This window comes from Glycine soja, chromosome 11 (assembly GCF_004193775.1).
Source record: "Glycine soja cultivar W05 chromosome 11, ASM419377v2, whole genome shotgun sequence".
Taxonomy (NCBI): domain Eukaryota; kingdom Viridiplantae; phylum Streptophyta; class Magnoliopsida; order Fabales; family Fabaceae; genus Glycine; species Glycine soja.
Window position 1 is genome coordinate 23,917,850 of NC_041012.1, and position 24,023 is coordinate 23,941,872.

General features: G+C 32.5%; 1 long non-coding RNA gene and 1 pseudogene across 1 annotated transcript; one reads left to right on the top strand and one right to left on the bottom strand.

Moving 5' to 3' along the window:
* Positions 1-8,251: 8,251 nt before the first annotated feature.
* Positions 8,252-8,636, top strand: LOC114375050. Its single transcript, XR_003658689.1, has 2 exons — positions 8,252-8,292; positions 8,376-8,636. It is a non-coding gene; the product is annotated as an uncharacterized LOC114375050 (long non-coding RNA).
* Positions 8,637-19,239: 10,603 nt separating this feature from the next.
* On the bottom strand, positions 19,240-23,287 carry LOC114373087 (annotated as a pseudogene).
* Between the last annotated feature and the right edge of the window lie 736 nt (positions 23,288-24,023).

The following is a 24,023-nucleotide window of genomic DNA, read 5'->3' on the forward strand; positions in this document are numbered from 1 at the left end:
TTAATTTGAAAAAAAAAACTGTTTTTAATAATAGAGTTTAACTTTTATAGAATTTTTATAGAATGTTGGTAAAATCAATTATATCCTAAAAAAATTAAAATTTATTACTAATATATTTTGATTTAATTATTATAAAAATAAAAAAAATCTTCATAAAAAGGTAAATGGAGAATATTGTTTAAAAATTCTATGAAATCCTACTATATTTATGTTATCGTATTATCTTTAAATTAAAAATAAATTAAAATATTTGTATATATTAATTTGATTTATTGAAAATATATGTTACAGTGGTTTAATTTAAATAATTATAGTTATCTCATATATTTGTAGGATTTAAAAAAAAATGATATTTTCATTATTTCTAAACAAAATTTTCAGAACAAAAATAAAAATATTTTCATGAGACACGAAAATTATGTTTTAAGTCTTTAAATTTAGAGTTAATTATAATCCACATGTAATTTATTTTTATTAAATTTGTCATTTTTTTATTATTTTTAACCACATTTGTTAATTATGTGAATTTTTTGTTAATAAATTTAATAAAAAAATCATTTAGGAAAGAAGAAACAAAGAAAAAGAATTATATTTAAATAGTGATGAATTTTTAAAAGAGTAATTAAATTAAAAAAAGTTAAAAGTAAATGTTTTAAAATATTTTTTTAGCTAATAAAAGAAAAATTTAAAAATTAACTAAAATAGTATGTCAAGACTTATTTCGAATACACTTGACAACGCATTGCCTTATGACTTATGTGATGCGTCGAGGAAGACAGTGTAGAGAAATAATATTACAACATAAATTTTTGCATCAATTTAATATAAAAAAATTCTCTATAATCAAACAATTTTCTATGCACGTATAGAAAAATTGTCACGCTAAGCTTACTATAAATAACAATTAATATTTATTATCAAATAATAGTGTAAAAATAATTTATACTATCTATATATGTATAAACTATTTGCTCTTAAAATTTAAAACAAAAGAAGGAAGATTAAACTCTTGTGAGAGCACGAGAAATAAAAGTATATAACTGAATCAAAGGATGTATGCTTAGAGACGAAAGTATATAATTGTTGATAATTAAATTATCAATACCAAAATAGTTTTTTAAATAAGTAAAAAAACCCGATGCTTTGCATCTTAAAAATTACTTATTAATAATAATCTTTTGGTATAAATAATTTTTTCTTATTCGAAAAGTCTGGACTTTGTTTAGTTTGGTTGCCTTTGGGCGTTGGTCCTTCAAATTTGGAAACAAAAACTGACTATATTGTGAGTCAATTTATGAATAGAAGTGCATTCCAATTTTTTTCTTTCCTTATTTTTTTGAATTTAAATTAAAAATAATAATTAAGATTGGAATTTGTCTCTTTCTTCAATGATAATCATAATAAAAAAATTCAAAAGATAAGATTGATTTAGGAATATAAGACATACGTTGTGGGAAGAGAACTCTTCAGCAGATTGTTGATACACCTCCGGGTTCCTTGGTGCTTTTGAATTGAGAATTTTAATCTTTGGTTTCGTTTTGTTGTTTCTTATCTCTTTCTACCAAAAAATAGAAATAAAAAATAAAGGAACCGTGTAGTGAGAGGGATTAAGAGAAAAAGGCACCTGTGAGAGTGACAGATATTAAGATTAATTAATATGATATTCGATCTAACAGATATTAAGATTAATTAATATGATATTTGATCTAGAATCTTCGGTTTATTATAAAATTAAATATGGATTGATTTGCACCGATTACATGTATATCAAGATAAAAGAGGAAGTGAATAATTTTATATAAATAAATTATTACTACAATATTTTAACAAATATATTGCAAAAAATAAATATTTATTTCATATAACTAAAATTTATAATTTATAATATATAAATTATATTCTAAATAAAATTTATAATAAATAAATATTTTTGAACATAAAAGTTATATTTTAAATTTATAATAAATAATTTATATGTGATATATTATTATTTTTAATTATTCGTAATTTCTTTTAAAAAATTGAAATTTAAATTAGAACTAGAGGTTGAAAGAGATGGAAAAAAAAAACTCTTAAAATACTCACGCTCAAGAATAACAACTAAAAGAGCTTTCATTCACGCTATAGAAGGATTTATAGTATTATTTTTTATCAAGGGAAAATAATAGAAAGGCAAGAAGCAGCCAAAAGAAAGGCAAGAAAGGAAGGGGCACCAAAAGGCAAGAAGCTTCCAGAAGAAAGGCAAGAAGCAGCCGATAACGCCACAACACAGTTTCTTTGTATTTCACAGTATAATCAAGTAAACTTGTTTTTCTTCTCTTTTATTCTGAACTTCATTGATGCCTTCATGTTGTGTTTTTCTGTTACTGATTTCTATTGTTCGCTGCGTTTCGTTGAAATGAATGCTTTGTTTCGGTGGAGCTTTTTCAATTGAAAAGAAGAAAACAAATTATGGATAAATAAAAAGATTGAAAAACTGATTCAAAGAGGTAGAGATATCTCTGCGAAGAGGATTCGTATTTCATATCATCGATATCGTTGCGAGGGAAATGGATCCTCTTCATATTTCTTTTTTCCTTGATTTCTTCTATTTTATAAGGCTTTGAAAAAATAAATAAAATGGAAATGATATACACTTTGGTGGAGTAAGATTTATTTTCTAAAGGAGAGGATCCGATCCCCGTTATGAGAACTCCTGTGTATGTTCATGAAAAAAGAAATCTATGGCTGATAATGCAAAGCAATGTTCAAATTTTAATTTATTTTTAATCATATATATATATATATATATATATATATATATATATATATGACCATTCATTAATTTTTCTTTTCTAAGCTTCTTTCCATTTTTTAACAAATTGTTGAAATTCAACTTAAAAATATATATGTGAAGTTGTGAACCATGTTTTACGGGAGTCAACCTAAAACAGTTTATAATTTTGAAATATGCTTCACAAGACTATGTGCACCCAAAGTGATGTTACGATTTCTTATGCAGGTAGGAGCTACTGCATCAATGCTGGTAAGATGCCCCTTTGCATCCAAATCTTAATTGTTGGATTTTATGTTTAAATTACAATATTGTGTTTACTTTTTTAGCTAACCATACAATTTATATAAATAAGTTTCCTTTTGATATTTTACCAATGCAAAAGAATATCTAATTTGTGCATGCTGATAAAAAATGAGTTTCTACTCATCAATATTGGTCTTACGTCCCTCATTTTTTGTCATCCTACTGGTATGTATCAATTTGAGACCTTTTTATCCGCACTTCTTTTTTTCTTATTAAACCATGGTGCTAACATCAACTAGGGGGAGAAATAAATTATGCAACACATAAATTGTTAGTTTATTTAATCATTTTTATGTTTTTTTTCTCTCACCAAGAATATGTTTTGACCAACCAATAATTAGAGACTAATTTTTTGTATTCACATTGTCAGGGATCAAACTCCTACTAATACGCTTAAAAAATTGCTATAAAAAAGGACGAGTCAATATGTGGGCGTGAACTTTACAATTACGTGGCCATACATGGCTAGTTGCCAATATGCCATTGATAGAAATTTGAACCGTTCAAAATCGTTGATGCAATCAGAATGCATTTTTAATACAAGTTTGTTAAAAAGATTTTGTGCTTGTTTTTCTTCCCATCCCATGAGAACCAAACTTCTAAGTTCTAACCTTATCGTATCTCATTATTACCATTTAGGCTGGATCTAAATTAAAAAATCATGGTAGTGGTAATATAGCAACTATGTTTCACTTTTTTTTTTAATCCGTAAGAATTAAAAAGAAATATCAAAATATTTACAATTATGACTCCGTTAATATACTTTCGCAGAATGATTGAATGTACATCTTTTCTAAAGTGTATTTTATTTCAAAATTTATTTTTCCAAGAGTCAAAAAATATACTTGCCTCCAGCTTGTCATACTTTATCCAGAAAGGAGAAGATCAGTTTGTGCCAGTGTCTGCGCCAGGTTAAAGTACCACAAGGATACTCTTCAAATATTAAGAGCCTTGTGCAGTTCAAGGAGCTTAAACTGGTGGGGTTAAAGTCTCATGATTGTCACGTGTTGATGCAACAATTGTTAGCCGTGGCCATACGAGACATTTTGCCTAACAAAGTCAGGTTAGCCATAACTCGCCTGTGCTTTTTCTTCAATGCCATATGTAGCAAAGTCCTTGATCCGGTCAAGTTTGATGACTTGGAAAACGAGGCTGTAATTATACTGTGCCAGTTGGAGATGTATTTTCCTCCTGCTTTCTTTGACATCATGGTCCACTTAATTGTTCACTTGGTCAGAGAAATCAAATGTTGTGGTCCTGTTTATCTGCGCTGGATGTACCCGGTTGAGCGCTACATGAAGATCTTAAAAGGGTATACCAAGAATCTACATTGTCCAGAAGCATCTATTGTTGAAAGGTACATCGCAGAAAAAGCCGTTGAATTTTGTTCAGAGTACATTGAAAAGGCTAAACCTGTTGGCCTTCCTGAGTCTCGCCATGACGACAGAGTGGGCGGTAAGGGTTCAAGAGGACTGCATGTTATCACTCCAAGTGTAGAAGATTTGTTACAAGCTCACTTGTATGTATTGAATAACAGCAATGAAGTTTTGCCATACATAGTTCAGCATGAACATTTAGTCAAACAAAGTAATCCAAAAATGTCAAAGAACTGGGTCTTGAAAAATCATAACAAGACTTTCTCTGATTGGTTTAAAGATACAATCTTTGCTGACGAAAATGCTTCTGAAACATTAAGAAAGCTAGCTCATGGGCCTAAAAGAAATGTTATAACTTGGCAAGGATACGACATAAACAAGTATTCCTTTTACACAAAAGCACAAGACGACAAAAGTACAATGCAAAACAGCGGGGTCACCCTAAGGGCTGAATCTCAACACTTTGCAACTGTACATGATGACAATCCCTTTGTAGCTTCAATCCCTTACTTTGGCTTCATTGATGAAATATGGGAGCTTAACTATGTCAAATTTACTGTTTGTGTTTTCAAATGTAAGTGGGTTGACAGCAACACCGGTGTGCGGACTGATGATGTAGGATTTACGTTGGTAGACTTAAAGAAACTAGCTTACCAGAATGACCCTTTCATCATGGCAGAACAAGCTAAGCAAGTATTTTATGTGCAAGACCCTTGTGATGAAAGGTGGTCTGTGGTTCTAAACGGGAAAACAATTGGTGTTAATGTAGAAGATGATGATTCATACATGGACACTTATGTTAGTCCTTTGTCTACAAAAATGACTTCTAACAACGTCGTAGAAGAAGAAGCTGACGACGTTCATGCTAATCGTAATGACCATGATGAAGGAGAATTAATTAACATCGTCTAACGTAATTTTCTAATATAATATTTCATTTCGGTACATTCATTTACATAACTCATACAGTGTTTTTTTGATAATATTAACTAACTCAACTTTTTCTCTTTAAAGGACCATGGCTACTCCACCTGCCTCGCCTCCTCCTCCTCTTCCTCCTCCTCCTACAGATGCTGATGCGTCTCCATCTACGTTGAAGCGGACACGCAAGGCGACACGACTACGATCATTGGCCACTAGACCACCTGGGGCAGAAAGACCTGTGGTCAACGTCGATCCTGCTACCGGCAAGGCCGACGGTCCCCATAAGAAGAAATTAAGAACATATTTGGGGATTGTCGCTCGTGATAAGGTCGACGTGACATATGACACTTGGAAGGAAGTCCCTACTGCTCAGAAGGATTTGATATGGGAGGATATTCAGGTATTTGAGTTTTCTTCGTTGATTTTCTTTAATAGTCTAAATTTGTTATTTACTTACAATAAAACCTAATTTATTGTTTGTCAGGCGGAATTTCAAATCCCTGAAGCTTCTGACAGTAGGACAAAGAAGAAAATTCTTCAGATTGTCGGCGAGCGCTGAAGGCAGTTTAAATCTGACTTGACTAGGAAATGGGCACTTGCAATCGACAAGGACGGTGCAGACGACATTGTCTGTGAAAAATATGGCATTAGTAAGGAGAAATGGACTCAGTTTTGTCAGACCTGCAGAGACCCCTCATGGGAGGTATGTACTTTGTCATTTTAGTTGTTTTCCACAACAAAATCACTGATTATAATTTATTGTAATAATCATTTTCATTAATGTTAAACTTTTGCAAGATGTACGGAAAAAGGCACAGGCCTCCCAGAAGCAAAACACTGCCCCCCACGTATTGTCTCGTGGGGGTTATGAATATTTAGAAGAAAAGCTCATGGCTGAGAAGACAAAGAAAAGACTGGAAGAAGCTGCCCAGTCTGGAAGCACTGAGGGCATCATTGACCCTCCATCTCCCATCAGACGCCACGTGAAATGGAAGATGGCCCGCACGAAGAAAACTGGACAGATGACGTCTGAGACAGCAAAGGAAATAACTGACAGGATTGTAAGTCATTTTTAATTAATAATTGTAATTATCTTTGTGTATTTTGTGAATTCCTTGGACAAATATGTGTTCGGTACAGGATTCTTTGGACGAGCAGGGGTCATAGGGATCGTTCGTCCCCCATGGACGTCAGGATATCCTGACTGCTGCCATTGGGCGACCAGAGCACCCTGGCCGTGTTCGTGCTGTTGGAGCCGGTGCCACCATAAAACAATACTTTGGATCAGCTTCACGAACATCTCGCAGTTCTTCCTCCATGCCTCTTGAAGACCTAGAACAACTGACCCAACAAATCAGAGACCAACTAGAGGAGTCAATTACAGAAAAAGTGACTCGAAAGATGATGGAATCCTTTAGCCAGATGTAGTCGCAGTTTCAGTCTCAGATGCAATCACAGGCAATTGCACTACCTCCAGAGCCAGAGGTTGGTCCCTCAGGTCCTCGTGTCAGCACAAAGGAGAGTTATGTTGCTCCCTCAGGGAACGATCCAGGGACGGGTGACTCAGACAAATGCGGCCTATATATTGAAGAAAATCCTTCCCGCTTGGTTGCCCTAGGAATACTTTACGAGGGATCCACAACAGTTCACAACATCCCATTATTGCATGGCCAAGTCAAGGTTGGTGTTGAGGAGGTTAAAGATACAGAGGCTCTCGTTCCTGTACCCACTGACGAGGTTACCTTAATGGGGCAGGCACTTAACACTTTCCTTGTTTGGCCAACACATCTTGTGAAGCGTTTATCAGAACAGGTATTTTACTCTGATTATATGTTTATTTTTTTCAATTAATTTGTTCACTGTAATCAAAACTTGCTAATTAACTATGTTTTATCAATAGGCAGCTGTGTCTCCAGCAAAACCTCCAGAAAGCCCGGATGAAGAGGTCGATGATCCCCTGTACCTGATGACATTGACCATCCCACAACTGTTTTTGAAGCCGCTCCAGGTTATGTGGGATGCTACCATATTCGGGGTGTTTAATCAAAACTTCCCGTTGTATATAAAGCACGAAGATCTCTCTGAAATTGCACATGGTGGTCAATGTCTCAGCATATCTGTTATACAGTTGTGGATTCTGTAAGTCATTTTACATTACTATTAATTACCAAAGTAATTGTTTTAAATTCATACATAATTTACTTTGACTTAACAACACAACCATCTGACTGAGACAAGTGTGCGAGCGGGGAATTCTGATGTGTATGGATTCCTCGAGCCACAGTCCATTCAGAGATCTGGGCAATCACAATTTGAATCCGAAAGTTACATCAAGAGTTGGATACAGAGTTCAAAACGAGATGTTTACCTTGGAGCCTATCTGAATAGGTAAGTCAAACACAATAATTGAATTTAAATAATCTATACTACTACAATAACCCATATTCGTCTCTACTGCAGTGGACACTGGCAAATGGTCGTCATTCTACCTAAGGAAAACCTAGTTGTCTGGTTTTATTCTTTGCATAACAGGCTAGACAACTACCTTAAGGGAATAATTAACAGGTCAGTATTGTTTTCAATACATTTTCGTTGGCATAACTCAACAACATCAATATTTTAATGTTCCTTATATTCAACACTAGTGCTTTGAAAGGACTTGATGATACTCCACAACCGAAATCCAAGGCTGTTGCTAGGTGGATTGTTGTTAAGGTACGTGATTTAAATAAAAGTTCTACTTATATATATTTTATGTGTGTGTACACTAATTGTAGTTAACGTTTAATTAATATCCAAATTTCATTATGTATTTAGTGTAATAGACAAAAAGGAATCACTGAATGTGGCTACTACGTGATGCACTGGATGTTCACGATAATCTTAGGATCTTTCAGGAATAATTGGGAGACGGTAATTGTTTATTACAAACAAATTTGGTTTTTTTTTATAATTGTTATTACATTATTAATTTATTTTTTTATTTGATCATGCAGTATTTTAATGAAGTTAGACCATTGGAAGCAGAGAGATTCAAGGCACTTCGCATACAGTGGGCACAGTATTATCTAAAAGTTAGAAATCAAACATAGGATGTTAGGCAACTATGTAACTTTAGGTTAATAAATTAGTTTACGTACTTTGCATTACATTTTTTACAATTGTTGTTTCATCTTAACATTGAACAACCTTTGTTGATAGCTAGTTTTTTGCTAAAATCTATTTGAAAACTGAATGCAAATGATATATGTTGTGTGTTGTGTGGTCTGATTTTAAATTTACAGGTTAAATTTTGGTTTTTTTGTAAAAACAAAGACATTATATAAAAAAAATTCCTGAAAACAACATCGGTTTTTTATAAAAACCGATGTTAACGTGGGTTAACATCGGTTTTTTATAAAAAAAACCGATGTTAACTGTCAATAGCAACACATTCGTTAACATCGGTTTTTTGTAAAAAACCGATGTTAAAATTCAATAGTAACACATCCGTTAACATCGGTTTTTTGAAAAAACCGATGTTAACCCACGTTAACATCGGTTTTTATAAAAATCGATGTTAACTGTCAATAGTAACACATTCGTTAACATCGGTTTTTTATAAAAACCGATGTTAACTGTAAATAATAACACATTCGTTAACATCGGTTTTTTTTAAAAACCGATGTTAACTGTCAATAATAACACATTCGTTAACATCGGTTTTTTGTAAAAACCGATGTTAACTTTCAACATTAATATACATTTTCTGGGTGTAATTCATATTAGCAACATCGGTTATTTATATAACCGATGTTGGTAATTTTACGTTAACATCGGTTTTTCAAAAACCGATGTTAACGATAATATTATCAACGTCGGTACTTTCAACATCGGTTGAAAAAACGATGTTGAAAGTCATAAATAACCGATGTAGAAAGCATATTTTCTAATAGTGACTTTAATTTTCTTGAAAGAGGAGAGAAATATGATTTCACTTCCTTAGACCTTTCTTTTCTGCCTCTCTCCGTTCGTGATGGCTATGAGTGAGAGAGAACACTTTTCTAGTCAGGAAGGGGACCTTCTTTCACGTTAGTGGGTATTAAGCCCCTTTTATAACCACTACTCCCATCAAGTAGCAGTTAACCCTAGAAACTTCTCCTATTAAGCCCAATTACAATTTAGCCCTTAATTGTTAATTATTTACTTATTAGTCCCTACATAAATCACATGCCTCTCACATGAGACATTAATTCTAACATTCTCCCACTTGGCTCATGTGACATTAATAAACATTATGGACTAAATAAATAAATAGATTAACTAACATAATGCGCATTAAAAATGACTAAATTGTTATGTACATTGGGTATATCATAATTTCATGATTAAGAATATGAACCAATTTGAGTCATGGCGGTTGTACATCATCTAATCGACATAGTCCCTTTCATGTACTACAAATTAGTCTTCTCCTTAATATGACTAATAGTTAGGAGTACATAATTGGTCCAACATAATGTCTTCATTCAAGACAAAACTTGTTAACATTACTCTAACACAAACATGCATGCAAATATAGAGAGAACATGTAATCAGAAACATATCATAAATGAGCTCGGAGTGTCAGTAAAATCTCATAAGGTAAATTACACTTAATGATCATCAATAACAATAATGCCCATATTTTCAACATGTTCTATAAATGTCTTGGGCGGTAATCCCTTTGTCAAAGGGTCAGCTATCATAAGCTTTGTGCTAATATGTTCTATTGACACTATTTGTTTCTGAACTTCTTCTTTCACGACAAAGTACTTCAATTCCATATGCTTAGCACCCGTAAAGTACTTGTCGTTCTTAGAAAAAAATACTGCTACGGAGTTATCACAACATTTTCAGTGGCCTAGCAATACTGTCAACAATTCTAAGCCCTGAAATAAAGTTCCGCAACCAATTAGCCTGAATTGTAGCCTCAAAACATGCTACAAATTCAGCTTCCTTGGTGGATGCAACAACAACTGATTGTTTTGCACTCTTCCACGATATTGCTCCTTCGGCTAAGAGAAATACAAAGCCAAGAGTGGATTTTCTTATATCCGCACATCCAGAAAAGTCTGAGTCTGAATATCCAATCACCTCTAGGTGATCAGACCTCTTATATGTAAGCATGTGGTCTTTTGTTCCCTGTAAGTATCTCAGAACTTTCTTTGCAGCTTTCCAATGTTCCATTCCTGGATTACTTTGATATCTTCCCAACATTCCAGTTGCAAAGCTTATATCTGGTCGAGTGCAGGTCTAAGCATACATAATACTCCCAACAACTGATGCATACGGAATTGCTTCCATTTGCTTTCGTTCCAGATCATTTCTAGGACATTGTGCGAGACTAAATTTGTCTCCTTTCTGAATTGGAACGGGAGATGCTGAACACTTTTTCATCCTAAATCTCTCTAGTACTTTATTGATATATGCTTTCTGAGACAAGCCTAGCAATCTTTGTGATCTATTTCAGAATATTTCTATCCCTATCACATAGCTTGCCTCACCCATATCCTTCATTTCAAAGTTACTAGAAAGAAACTTCTTAGTCTCATGAAGAAGACCAAGATCATTAGTTGCAAGCAATATATCATCAACATACAGGATTAGAAACATAACCTTACTCCCACTGACCTTCAGATATATACACCGATCAACAGTGTTTTCCTTAAATCCAAAGGAAATAATGGTATCATTAAATTTCAAATACCATTGGCGGGAAGCTTGCTTAAGACCGTATATTGATTTCTTTAATTTGCACACCATGTGTTCCTTTCCTTCAACTGAGAATCCCATTGGTTGGTCCATATAAACATCCTCCTCTAAATCTCCATTCAAAAAGGCAGTTTTCACATCCATCTGATGTAGCTCCAAGTCATAATGGGCTACTAATGCCATGATAATCCTGAAAGAATCCTTTCGTGAGACTGGTGAAAACGTCTCTTTATAATCAATGCCATCTTTCTGAGTAAATCCCTTAGCAACAAGTCTAGCCTTGTAACATTCAAGGTTGCCATGAGAGTCACGTTTAGTCTTGAAGATCCACTTACAACCAACTTTCTTACAACCCTTTGGTAATTCTACAAGGTCCCAAACACCATTATGTTCCATGGAATCTATCTCTTCTTTCATGGCATTTAACCACTTCTCAGAACTATCACAACTTACGGCTTGTGAGAACGAAACTGGATCATTATCATTAATGCTTAAGTTTGTTTCTGTTTCATGTAAGTATACCACATAGTCATTCGAAATAGCTGGTCTTCTTTCTCTTTGAGACCTCCTTAATGCTACTTCTTGTGGTTCTTCCACAATAGGTTCATTATGTATCATGGGCTCATCATTGTGTTGTACTTCTTCATTACTGTTTATAGCAATAACTGAAGTAGTAATCACCTTGCTGCTAGAGGAAAAAGCTAAAGGGACTTACACTCTAACTTCTTTAATTTCCACTTCTCGTGGAACTGTACTCCTATTGATTTCACCATTTTCAATGAATCTTGCATTTCTAGTTTCGACAATTCTCATGCTATAATTAGGACAATAAAACATATACCCCTTTGACTTTTCTGGATAACCAATGAAATATCCACTGATTGTTCTTGCATCCAATTTTCTTTCTTGCCGATTGTAAATTCTTATTTCTGCCTGGCAACCCCAAACATGCAGGTGCCTCATACTAGGTGTCCTATTTGTCCACAGTTCAAAAGGTGTCTTTGGAACTGCCTTACTAGGAACCCTATTTAACAAATACATGGCAGTTTTCAAAGGATACATCCATAAAGATACGGGCAAGGTTGAATTGATTAACATACTCCTAACCATATTCATTAAAGTTCTGTTACGCCTTTCTGATACACCATTTTGTTGTGGCGTACCAGGCATTGTGTATTGCGCACAAATACCTCGTTTCTGAAGGAGCTTAGCAAATGGACCTGGGTGTTGCCCAGTTTCATCATATCTTTTGTAATACTCACCACCTCTATCAAATCTAATAATTTTCACCTTTCTGTCTAATTATCTTTCTACTTTATTCAAAGTAAATTTCCAAAGCATTCATTTCCTGAGATTTCTCATGCAGTAAGTAGACATAACCATAACATGAATAATCATCAATAAAGGTGATAAAGTATCTTTCCCTTCCGAAAGAACTAACATCAAAAGGTCCACAAATATATGTATGCATAATTTCAAGAAGCTGAGTACTTCTTGTAGCTCATTTCTTTGTGTGTTTTGTTTGTTTTCCCTTGATACAATCCACACAAATATTTAGATCCATAAAATCTAGATCAGGAAGAATTTCATTCTTTATTAATCTTTCTATCCTTTCTCTAGAAATGTGACCTAAACGTTTATGCCACAAGAAAACAAATCGTTCATTCACTAAACTACGTTTAGTGCCAACATTATGATGCAGAGTTAAAACAGTTTCAACATACAAACCATCCAATTTCAATTTATATAAACCATCACAAAGAACATCAGTACCAATGAGATGATTATACTTAAATAAACTGAAACATCCATTACCAAAATTCAAAGAGTATCCAATAATATCAAGTTTAGATAATGAAACCAAATTCCTAGATAAACTAGGTACATAAAGAGTTTCTAGTAAATCTATATGATGTCCAGTGTCGAGTTTTAAACGATAAGTCCCGACCGCTTCCACTGGAGCTTTCACTCTATTCCCCGTGAAGACAAACTTCTCATTTGGGCTTATGGTCTGGATTGTAAGAAATCCCTGCATAGTATTAGAAACATGAGTTGTACATCCAGAATCAATCCACCATGTATTATGGGGAACTTCAGTTAAGTTTTATTCAAAACATACAAGAGCATTGAGCTCACCTTTCTTTTCGAACCAAGACTTACGCTTTGGGCAATCTTTCTGGAAATGTCTAGATTTTCCACAAAAATGACAATTATTGTTCTTTGATGCTTTCTTCTGGATTTGCACAGGACCGTCCTTGATCTTTAATGGTCTTTTGCCTTTATCATGTTTCTTTACAAATCTTTTCCAGCTCCTTGATTCCCTCGGTGGCTTACATAATGGATTGAGTGACTTCCTTGATTCTTAAGCCTCGTTTCTTCCTGAACTAACATACTGTGCAATTCATGCACATTCCATTTATCTTTCATGGTATTATAACTCATTTGAAATGGGTCATACTCAGACGGTAATGAGTTTAGAATAAACTGAACAAGGAAGTTCTCATTCACAACCATTCCCAAGGTCTTGAGTCTTGCTGCAATGTTTGTCATCTCAATGACATGTTCATGCATAGTACGCGAACCATCAAACTTCATGGTGGTTAGTGTACTCATTAATGTCCCAGCAAGAGACTTATAAGCTGTTTGAGAGCGCTCTCCCACTAATCCCATAAACTCTTTAGCACTATCGGTTTTAGGGAGAACTGTCTTAATACTGTCTGCAACAGTCATTCTCATGAACATTAGGCTAAGTCTGTTAGATCTTTCCCAAGCTTTATAATGAGCTTTCTGTTCATTGCTACTAGCATCAGTAATAGTAGCATGCTTCTCTTCCAATATAGCAAGATCAAGATCCAAAACACCGAGATGAAATTGAACTTGCTCATTCTAGTCAGAGAAGTTAAGCCCATTAAAAATTGGTACGAATGATACATGAGAATTCAATGAATTGGGAGCGGGTACTGCATAATAAAACTTCACATAAGCATTTTTTGGTACATAAAACACAAGTCATACATATAATTTACTCAGATAACAATCAATGTATATTGATGTTCTCCTTTGGGTGATACACCAACGCACAACATACAAACATAATGATGCTAATAAAATTTTAACATTATTTTACAATTAAATATGCACCAATTAATAATATCTATTTCCTTTGGGTATATAAATAAAACTAATGATACACACAAATCGCTTACAATAATATTCATTAATTATAAGAACAACTAATCAACTTTTGGGCGGTCCATAAATGCCTTATAACAATGAATTTCAATTACCCATAAGTCAATAATCATATAATTTAGCATCCATTATTCTATGAGTAATTGAAACAATCATTCATTTGGAATTAAATAACCTTACAAATTAGGCCACTTTGGTGACTAACAAATTCAACATACATTTAATTCCAACCAAATATATATGGCCTGCACATACTTATTGCTATTAACAATTCATAGCCATTCCATTAATTTCATTCTAGGCCATAAAATAATTTTCACATTTATTTATATTTTGCATTCAAACACATTCAAAGGAATATGTAACATATACATATTTACTGCCACCAATAATTTCAAAACATTCACATTAATTTAATTATAAGACATAAACTTTCAATCCTTCAATAATATTCAACAATAACATTCGGAAGAAAAAGGAGGCAGGTGGGATTGGAAATAACAAACAAAGATTGCAAATAGAAATTTCCAAAATATTCATTCATCCTGCAAGGTATTTGGTAGGCCTCTTCAAAGCATTATAATTAAAAGTAATCCTACATACCTACACCTACATACACTGCGCAGCTTCTAAAACATAAAATTGGAATTAAAGATAACTTACTGTTATAGCCACGCAACTTTTCAAAATAAAACAATTCACGATGGCGGAAAAAATTTTGCTTTTCATTCCCTTTCTCCAAAACGTAATTTCCAAAAATTCTGCAGCTTTCATGGCTTTCCTTCTCATGAAATTTTATATATACAGAATTTCATACTTTGCAGCGGAAAATATAATTAACACGAAAGGCACATTATCAAAACATGTAATTGAAAATACATGTAACACAAATTAAAAAATCCCTAAATTTTATAATTAGGGTTTATGCATAATTGGGAGAAATTAAATCATTCTTGGAGAATCATAAATTTCATAACACATGCTCTGATACTACATGTAAAAATTCTTAAGGGGTTTCCTAGACTATCAATTATAGAAAACCAACAGGATCTTAAAACCTATGATTCTCACAAACAATAGATAAACAGATAATAATGCGTACCTTTCTCCATAGGAAGACTTCTCTCTGGTGTACTTTAATTTCCTTGAAAGAGGAGAGAAATAAGATTTCACTTCCTTAGGCCTTTCTTTTCTGCCTATCTCCGTTCGTGATGGCTATGAGTGAGAGAGAACACTTTTCTGGTCAGGAATGAGACCTTATTTCACGTTAGTGGGTATTAAGCCCCTTTTATAACCACTACTCCCATCAAGTAACAGTTAACCCTAGAAACTTCTCCTATTAAGCTCAATTACAATTTAGCCCTTAATCGTTAATTATTTATTTATTAGTCCCTACATAAGTCACATGCCTCTCACATGAGACATTAATTCTAACATTTCTCGCTCAACTAGATTTTATTAGCTGACGTCGGTTAGGATTTTTTTGCTGACATTGACTACGGTTTTCTGGCTGACATCAGCCAGAGCTATTTCTTAACCACATTAGCTAGGTTTTTGGGCTGATGTTGGCTAGGATTTTTTCTGTTAACACCAGCTAGGTATTTTTGACCAACATTGGATATGACTATTTTTAGTCGACATTGACTAGGCTCTTACAGTCAACATCTGCTAGAGTTTTTTCGATCAACATCGGTCAGAGCTATTTTTTAGTCAACATCAGCCAAGACTATTTTATAGCTGATGTTGGGTAAGGTTTTTTGTCCGACATTGGTAAGGATTATTTTTTAGCCAACTTCGACTAGGGATTTTTTGGTCAACGATGACCAATGATGTTTTTCGGCTGACATCGGGTAGGTTCTATTGGTTGGCATCGACCAAGCTATTTTTTAGCTTATATTGGGTAGATTTTTTTATTAATGCCTGCTAGGATTTTTTAGGCTGACATTGGCTAAAAATAGTCTTGGTCAATGTCGTTCGAAAAGACCCTAGCCGATGTCGATCAAACAAATCCTAGCCGACGTTGGTAAAAAAAACCTAGTCAACATCGACTGTAAAATAGACTCAACCAACATTAGCCGAAAAATAGCTCCGGCTGACGTCAGCTGACAAATATTCTTGACATACTTTGATCAAAAAATCCTATTTGATGTCGACCGAAAAATAGTATTGATTGATGTCGATTTAAAAACATCATTGGTTGTGGTCAGACAAAACAACCCTAGTTAAAATTATCAATATTTTGTATTTTTAAATTATTAAAAAATTGAAAATTATTTTTTAATTAATATTTAAAAATTAGATTGGGTTTGTTTTCTATAAATTTTAGTATTAAAATTTCATTTATTTAAAATATAAAATTAAAATTTTGCATAGGAAGGAAATTGAATTGCCCTATCCAAACAAAGAATTTAAAATTGAAGAAATTTGAATTGATTTATCCAAACAAAACATTTGAAAAAATAAAGGAAATTAGAATCAAAACAATTCAAACTCTAAGTATTTAAAATTTTCTGAAATTCTTAATCTAAACACAAGGTTAAATTTCTGGGTAAAAGAGAACATACTTCTGATCTAATTCAACTTAAGAGGAAGGTGTTTGGGTATGTGAATTGAATTTTTCTTGAATTGTTGAACAACAGGACAAATGATAGATCTATATCCAATTCTGGAGTACACTTGCACCCTCTCACATTTAATTTAAAAGTTTATTTTTTTAATTGACTCAATGAGATAGGATAAGATAAAATAATTGTCATTTTCTTATTGTAATTTAATGTTTGTTAAGATATGATAATGTAATCATATCTCATCTAATTTTGAATGTGTGTTCCTTGGTTGAAAAAAATATCATTGAATTTCTTTGTGTGATTAAGTTTAATGTAAGGATATTATAATAATTTACAATTCATTTTTAAAATGATCATTTTTTCTCTTCTCTTTTATCTCTAGCAGCTTTAAATTTTTAGACATCCTTATTTTTCATCTCTCATAAAGATTAAATTATCAATCATCTTTTATCTCTCATAAACATTAAATTAAATTATATATTTATTTAAAAAATAATAACTATTATTGATTCAGATTTATTTAAAAATAATAATATTTGTTCTATTTAAATGAATTTCAAAAAATAACTATTTTTTAAAAATATTATATAGTAAAAAATAATGATAAATTACGTTATTTTTGTAATGTTAATGAAATAATTTATAATGCTCTTATCTCATATTAAAAAGATAGTGTGTGTGCATAAATAAATAAATATAAGATAATTTTTTTTTTAAAAAAAATTATCATCTACATAATTGTTAATATATATTTTTTAGTCATATTATAAAGAAAATTAAAGTTTTAAATTTCTTTAGTATTGTTTTTTTATAAAAAAAAAACATTTGCTTAGAAATTGGATTTAATGGTTATTCTTGGGAGGAAAATATCTAGAAGGAAAATTGTCCGTTTACTTCCAGACAATTATTTTCTAAGTTAAAAATAACATATTTTATTAGAAAGTGCAAAAATATTTATAGAACTTGGTTGTCTTAAAAAAATCAATATAATTAAGTCATTAATTTATTTTATATAAGTGTATATACATTTTCTCTTTTGAAGGAAATGTGTGGAAATTTTGTAAAACTAATATAATTTTGAGATATTATTAAAATAAATTAATGTTGGAATAAAACTATAGTTTAATATTACGATATTGTTGAATAATAATAATTGCAGGAGAAATTTTTGGTTGTTACACAAGTACATAAAATGCTTTCTATGTTGGTTAAGAAGACATGTTTGATGATGATTACCATCCTCATGGGCAAAATGTCTTTAGTTTCTACAACAATTTCGTAAGAATTATCTTAAAATGATACTTTTCAAAATCATTTTAAAAAGATACCTTTCAAAATCGTCTTAGAAGAATAAATTTTCTAAAACGATTCTTAGTTGAAAATCGTCCTAGAATGATAGATTTTCTAAGACGATTTTTTAACCGCCTTAGAATATATTTCTTTTAAAAAATATATTTTTTGAGGAATCTAAGATGATTTTTTAATTCTAAGACAATTTTCTAAAAATCGTCATAGAATGTATTTTTTTTAAAAAAATATTTTGGAAATTTTAAGATAATTTTTTCCAAAAAAATCACCTTAAAATGTAGATATTCTAAGACGGTCTTAGAATGTGTTTTTTATAAAAAAAATTAAAAAATTTTAAAGGCTTTATCATAGAACTATGTTGCAATATACATAACATAGAACTTTTCAAAGGCTTTATTAAAGCAATAATGGCAAACCAAGAGATCCTTGATACACATGACCTTGTATGCTAACCTATATATAATTCTTATTTTTCATATATAGTTTTATGAGTTTTGTCTATAAAAATCATGATATGATAGTCAAAACTTTAAGAAACTAATTTAGTCAAAAACTGCTAGCAACAAATTCAAAGTTATAAAGCAAACTTATTAATTAAAGATATTTGATAAAATTAATTGTTGAACTAACTAATAAATATTAAATAATACATATCCATATATTTTATATATGAACTCTATTAATTGTTTAGCAAAGATATTTAAAATACTCTTTAAATCTATAAAAGTTGAGACACAAGCTCTTAAGATGCCTCCTAAGCTTTTTGAATTTCTATCCTTTAGCCACATGGAAATTTTACACGTTCTCACTCCCTCATTGAGTGCCTTTCTAATTTTCTTTTTAACAACTCTCAATTAATCTTACCATGAATTTTAACTAATAACTTTAAAAACCAGAGATAGAAGCAAACATGGCAATCACTAGAATAAAAAAGAATTTGAACTAGGATCTATAGAATGGGTAGTATAAAGAAAAAACTGAACAACATCGTGTGTACTATCTATTATCACTAGTAAAAATTTTAAGGAAAAAAATAACAAACATGAAACAAAGAAGACATTTACCACAACATAGCCTCTTCAAATATTACACTGCTTGCATATTCAGTGGCTGGAGTCCATAGCCTTTGATTCATCTGTAGTTATGATGATATCAGTAAATATCTATACCATGACATGTGTTACTAGTAATAATCACTTTACTTGTATTCTAGTAATTACTTTTACTTTCATCCTATCATGTGTTACTTGCTGAGTTCAGCAATTAATGCCTTGGGTTTAAAGGCAACATGCCTATGCTTCTAATTAGTTTCACTTTAGAATCAAACACGTTGCATTCATACCCAAAAGGTAATTTTAGTGATGTCTTTCATATCATTATCCTTTGTATTAATTTCCTAGTTTCTAAGATACATCTTATACTTGTCTCATGCTTGTTTTTTTGGAAGAATCCAAATGATATCTTTTCCTTATTTCCTTCTTGTATGTCAAGCTAGCACTCAAGATTGATAAACAATTAACTTCAAAGGCTAGTGTTCAAGAAAAGAATAGAGCAACCTATTTTTAAATGCTATATCACTTTATATTCCAAATTACAAATTGTTTGTCTGATGGAAAAACAAAAATTCTATAAACCTTGAAGATTTCATGATAAGTAATTTGGCTAGACAAGTAATTTTCTTGACTAGAATTTGTACAAGTAGCATACCAGCCTTTTCTGCTGCATTTTTAATAAGTGACTCATCCAAGCCAAGGTTGTGATAGCGTGCACGCCATCTTGAAAGCCCTCTTAGTTCTCCTATTCTGATTCCAATAAATTCTACAACAGGCTGGCAAAAAGTTAAACTTTCTTATATGGGAGCTTGCAGTGAAGTTTGTTCAAATACTTTGAGTAGATACAAAAGCAAATGAAGTTCTAATACCATGTCTAGAATGGAAGAGTAAAACTTCAATTGATTACCTGAATGCACATGAATGTTTTATATCTCGTAAAAACTTATACAACACACCACCATGACATACACCTTGCCTTCAATGTCTACTTTGTTAACACATGGTAGGAGTGCAACAATGGCCTAGCTCAAGCCCACTAATGGGATTGGGATTCAACAAAAAGTTATAGCAAAAAGCAAAAAGACCTTTAACACAATCTTCATTGATCTTGGGAAAAAAACTATGACGGGGTGCAATAAGAAGCTATTTGACATGAACATTTTTAAAATACCTGCTTTCAAACAATAACACATTTCTCCTTATCTATAAATTAGTAAATATTGCTGCACCTGGAGGTGGTCCAAGACAATACATTCAAGTTTTTTCCTGCACCGAAGAGAACCTTTGAAATATGCTTAACACCCTGTAAAGCAACAAAATTGCTGAATGAAACTACATTCATATTGAAGGGGAATACACCTAGATAAGGCTGTATATATACAACTTCTCCAAGAGTGTTAACGAGAAATTGATGAACTGGTGGGCTAGTCCTTGCACCACCCAAAAGGCTTAGAAACTCCTCTTGAGGTAACGAATCAAGTCCTAGTAATGGAAGATGGAAACAAATGAATTAAAGGGTAATAACCAAAAAAATAAATAAACCCATAACTGTTATTGAGTTACCATGATTTATAACCAGAGTAGACAAAGAGCTGAACTTCTCCTGAAATGTGTTCATGGCATCAGACCACTGCCTACACATAACTGATAATGATGTTCGAACAACCTCAGTCAATTAGAAGCTTGTGGAGATACCTGGTGAAGCTCATTTTTCCTATATAAAGGTAAAAGAACTAAATCATAAAAATAAAAGGCAAACAAAATGTCCATTGTAAAGCATGACCACATCAATTTCATTTGCATTAGTCTTGAAGACATAAAGATTTTACATGTTGCAAGAATAAGAATGTAACAGTAGAACATCCCATTTCTCAAAGAATGTTTACCTATTCCAAAATATGGTTGTCTTCAATGCTAAGCAATGTAGACCATGCTCATTGAGCCCATCCATTTGAATTTCACTCAAGTCATCACCAACGTTAACAAGTTCTCTAGAGCACCTGACTATCAAACGACAAAGATCTTTTGATAAAGAAACCTCGTGACAAGTAACAACATCAACTTCCACAAGTTGAAGGTTCAATACTTTTCTTCAATGATTCATTCATGCATGATGCATAAACACATATTGAACATGGAATCTCACTTTCGCTGCCTACTTGTTTAAAGATTGAGTGAGAAGATTTAGATCTACTAATTCATTAATCATTAATCTTTTGGCAGAATTGCAAACGAAGATAAAGATAGCTTGTCATCCTTGATGTAATTCTTTTGTTGCTTTGATTGTATTTTAAGTTTCTCCTCTCATATTTCAAAATTTTAAAATACTCATTCACATGTTAATTAATTGACTAGATAATTTCAAGCATCAAACTATATTTTAGGGTTTTCCTAATTCTGTTTCAACTAAAGGGAAATGGATCTGCCAATAAAGTCCAGTGATCAAAATAAAAGGAGAACCTACCTTGTGTATAGAAGCCTTTGAAATTCTGTTACTCATTTCTGAACCATCACGAGAAGTAGGAAAAGTGAGGTTGTGCATGTTCTAAAACACCAGCCACCATAAGAGGTTATAATATTAAACACAAAAAGAAACTAAGAAGAAAATAAAAAATAAAGGTAACAAAGAAACAAACAAGGCTAACTTGATATTAATGTTTAGTATTAATTATTTGTTTGTGACAAACAATGACTTACAACTTTCCTTATAGGGAAGATGCCAAATATACCAAAAGAAATGTTTCCATCTTTATCCGCACCGCATAGGATGTTGAATAGTTGGTGAGAAGAATTTGATAGCTCCTGAAATGAATCTTCACTATCATCCATGAAGCCATTATCCCTCGATACCAATCCATGCATCCGAGGAACTCTTGGAGTGGGAGGAAAGAAACAAGAGGTTCTATCTTCATATTTGGAAGTGCGACCATAGTCATACTAGAAGAAAATTTAGGGAGAAGATATCAAAATAGAAGTAGAAAAGAAAAATAAAGTAGATTCATCCAGTCAAGATACACAGATTCATCATATATAAGAGCCTTCACTGTGTAGTCAAGCCATGCAAATTTATTCAGAGGTCCTCTCATTTTTTCTCCCTCTCAACACCATCAATTAAAGAATAATTGATATGGAATGGTACTTATGTATATTTTTTGTTCAAGATATAACATGAGAGTTCTAGTTTGGAACAAACTTTTAATAATCAAGTAGAAATATGAGAAACAATAAACCAAAAGAATGCAATCGGTGTTTAAAATTTTGGCATAATTTTCCTCTTTCTTTTTTAATTTAATTCCACCATAAGTTTTACACATTCTTTCAACCCAATCCTTAACTCTAATACCAACTTAAACATAACCACATACTATTTTCCATTTAGAGCATGTAAGAATTGAATCTATGAATTAGAAAACGATATTCATAGTTTAACAATGGCTAAGCATCATATCTCACTAAGATTTGCTAAATAAAGGTACATAGAGAAACGATATATTAGTAGATAATAAGTATCTTCAAAACATTCCATTGGATCAAAATCTATCAATCAATCTAAATATCAAGAGTAGCCATCAGATAGGAAGAAGCATACTGTAATTAGCTCACTCTCCTCCTCCCAGTTGAGACATATAATGGCAGTGCAATGTGATTTTAAGCTTCTTAGCTGTTTTCCATTATGCCATATAGAAAATATCAAGAATTAGTTATGTCAGAAAAAAAAATTAAAAAGAAAAATAAACTAGAAACTCTATCCACACACAAATAGAGACATATAAGCACCACTGAAAAACAAACAAATCCACTTAGGGCCCCTGTTTGTTTTATCTTAAAATCCTCTCATTGAAAACATACCCCAATTACATTCATCATATGTATAAAAAAAATAAGAGTTTAATTCAACATCGTGGAGAGAACGAGGAAGAGGCAGCCCATGACAGAGCCAATGGCGAAGCCCACCATGTCGAGCCTTAGGGCCCTGAGGTTGATGTGGGCCTGGAAGGCTTCGTCAGTGTCCTTGTTGTTGAGTAGATTCAATGCTAGCTTCAGCCCATGCGCCATCAGTGACGAGAAGAGGAAGAAACTAAGCAACACCACTTCAAAGACGAGGAGCTTCTTCGCTACATCGATGCCTGCGTCGCAAGAAGAGCGATTCTCGAGGGTGGCTGGCCCGGGGTGGTGAGGGAGAGGCCCACCAAGATGACGATCATGAAGAGGGAGTTCACATTCACTAGGCCACAATGACGCAACGAATCCTTGAGGGGGGAGTCGAAGAGAGAGAAGCACGAGAGAATGGGGGAGAAACAAAATATTTAAAAGAGCGAAAAATATTCTAAGACGATTTTGTAAAAACCCTCTTAGAATGATAGTCTTTTAAGACGGCTTTTACGAAATCGTCGTGGAAGGGTATTTTCTAAGACCCCATATTTACAAAATTGTCACCGTCTTACATACTAAGATGGTTCTTGAGGAACCGTCATCGTTTTGTTGTTGTAGAAAATGCTTTTTCTAGTAGTGTATAGAAATTTGATTTAAAAGTAAAAACAATTAACTTTGTTGTAATTTAAAAATATTTAAAAGTTCAAGTGGAAGGAATTTTAAATACTTACATAAAATTTTATAGCAAACTACACAAAAAATATTTAACCATGAGAAGAAAAATCGAGGTGATAAAAGGTTGTTGTTGGATCAATCAACTATGAGTAATGATTGTGGATAAGTTGTTGGATTAGTCCATAGTGAGTGATGACTATGGATAAGTCGTTTTAGTTTACAATAGGTGATGATTGTGAATATG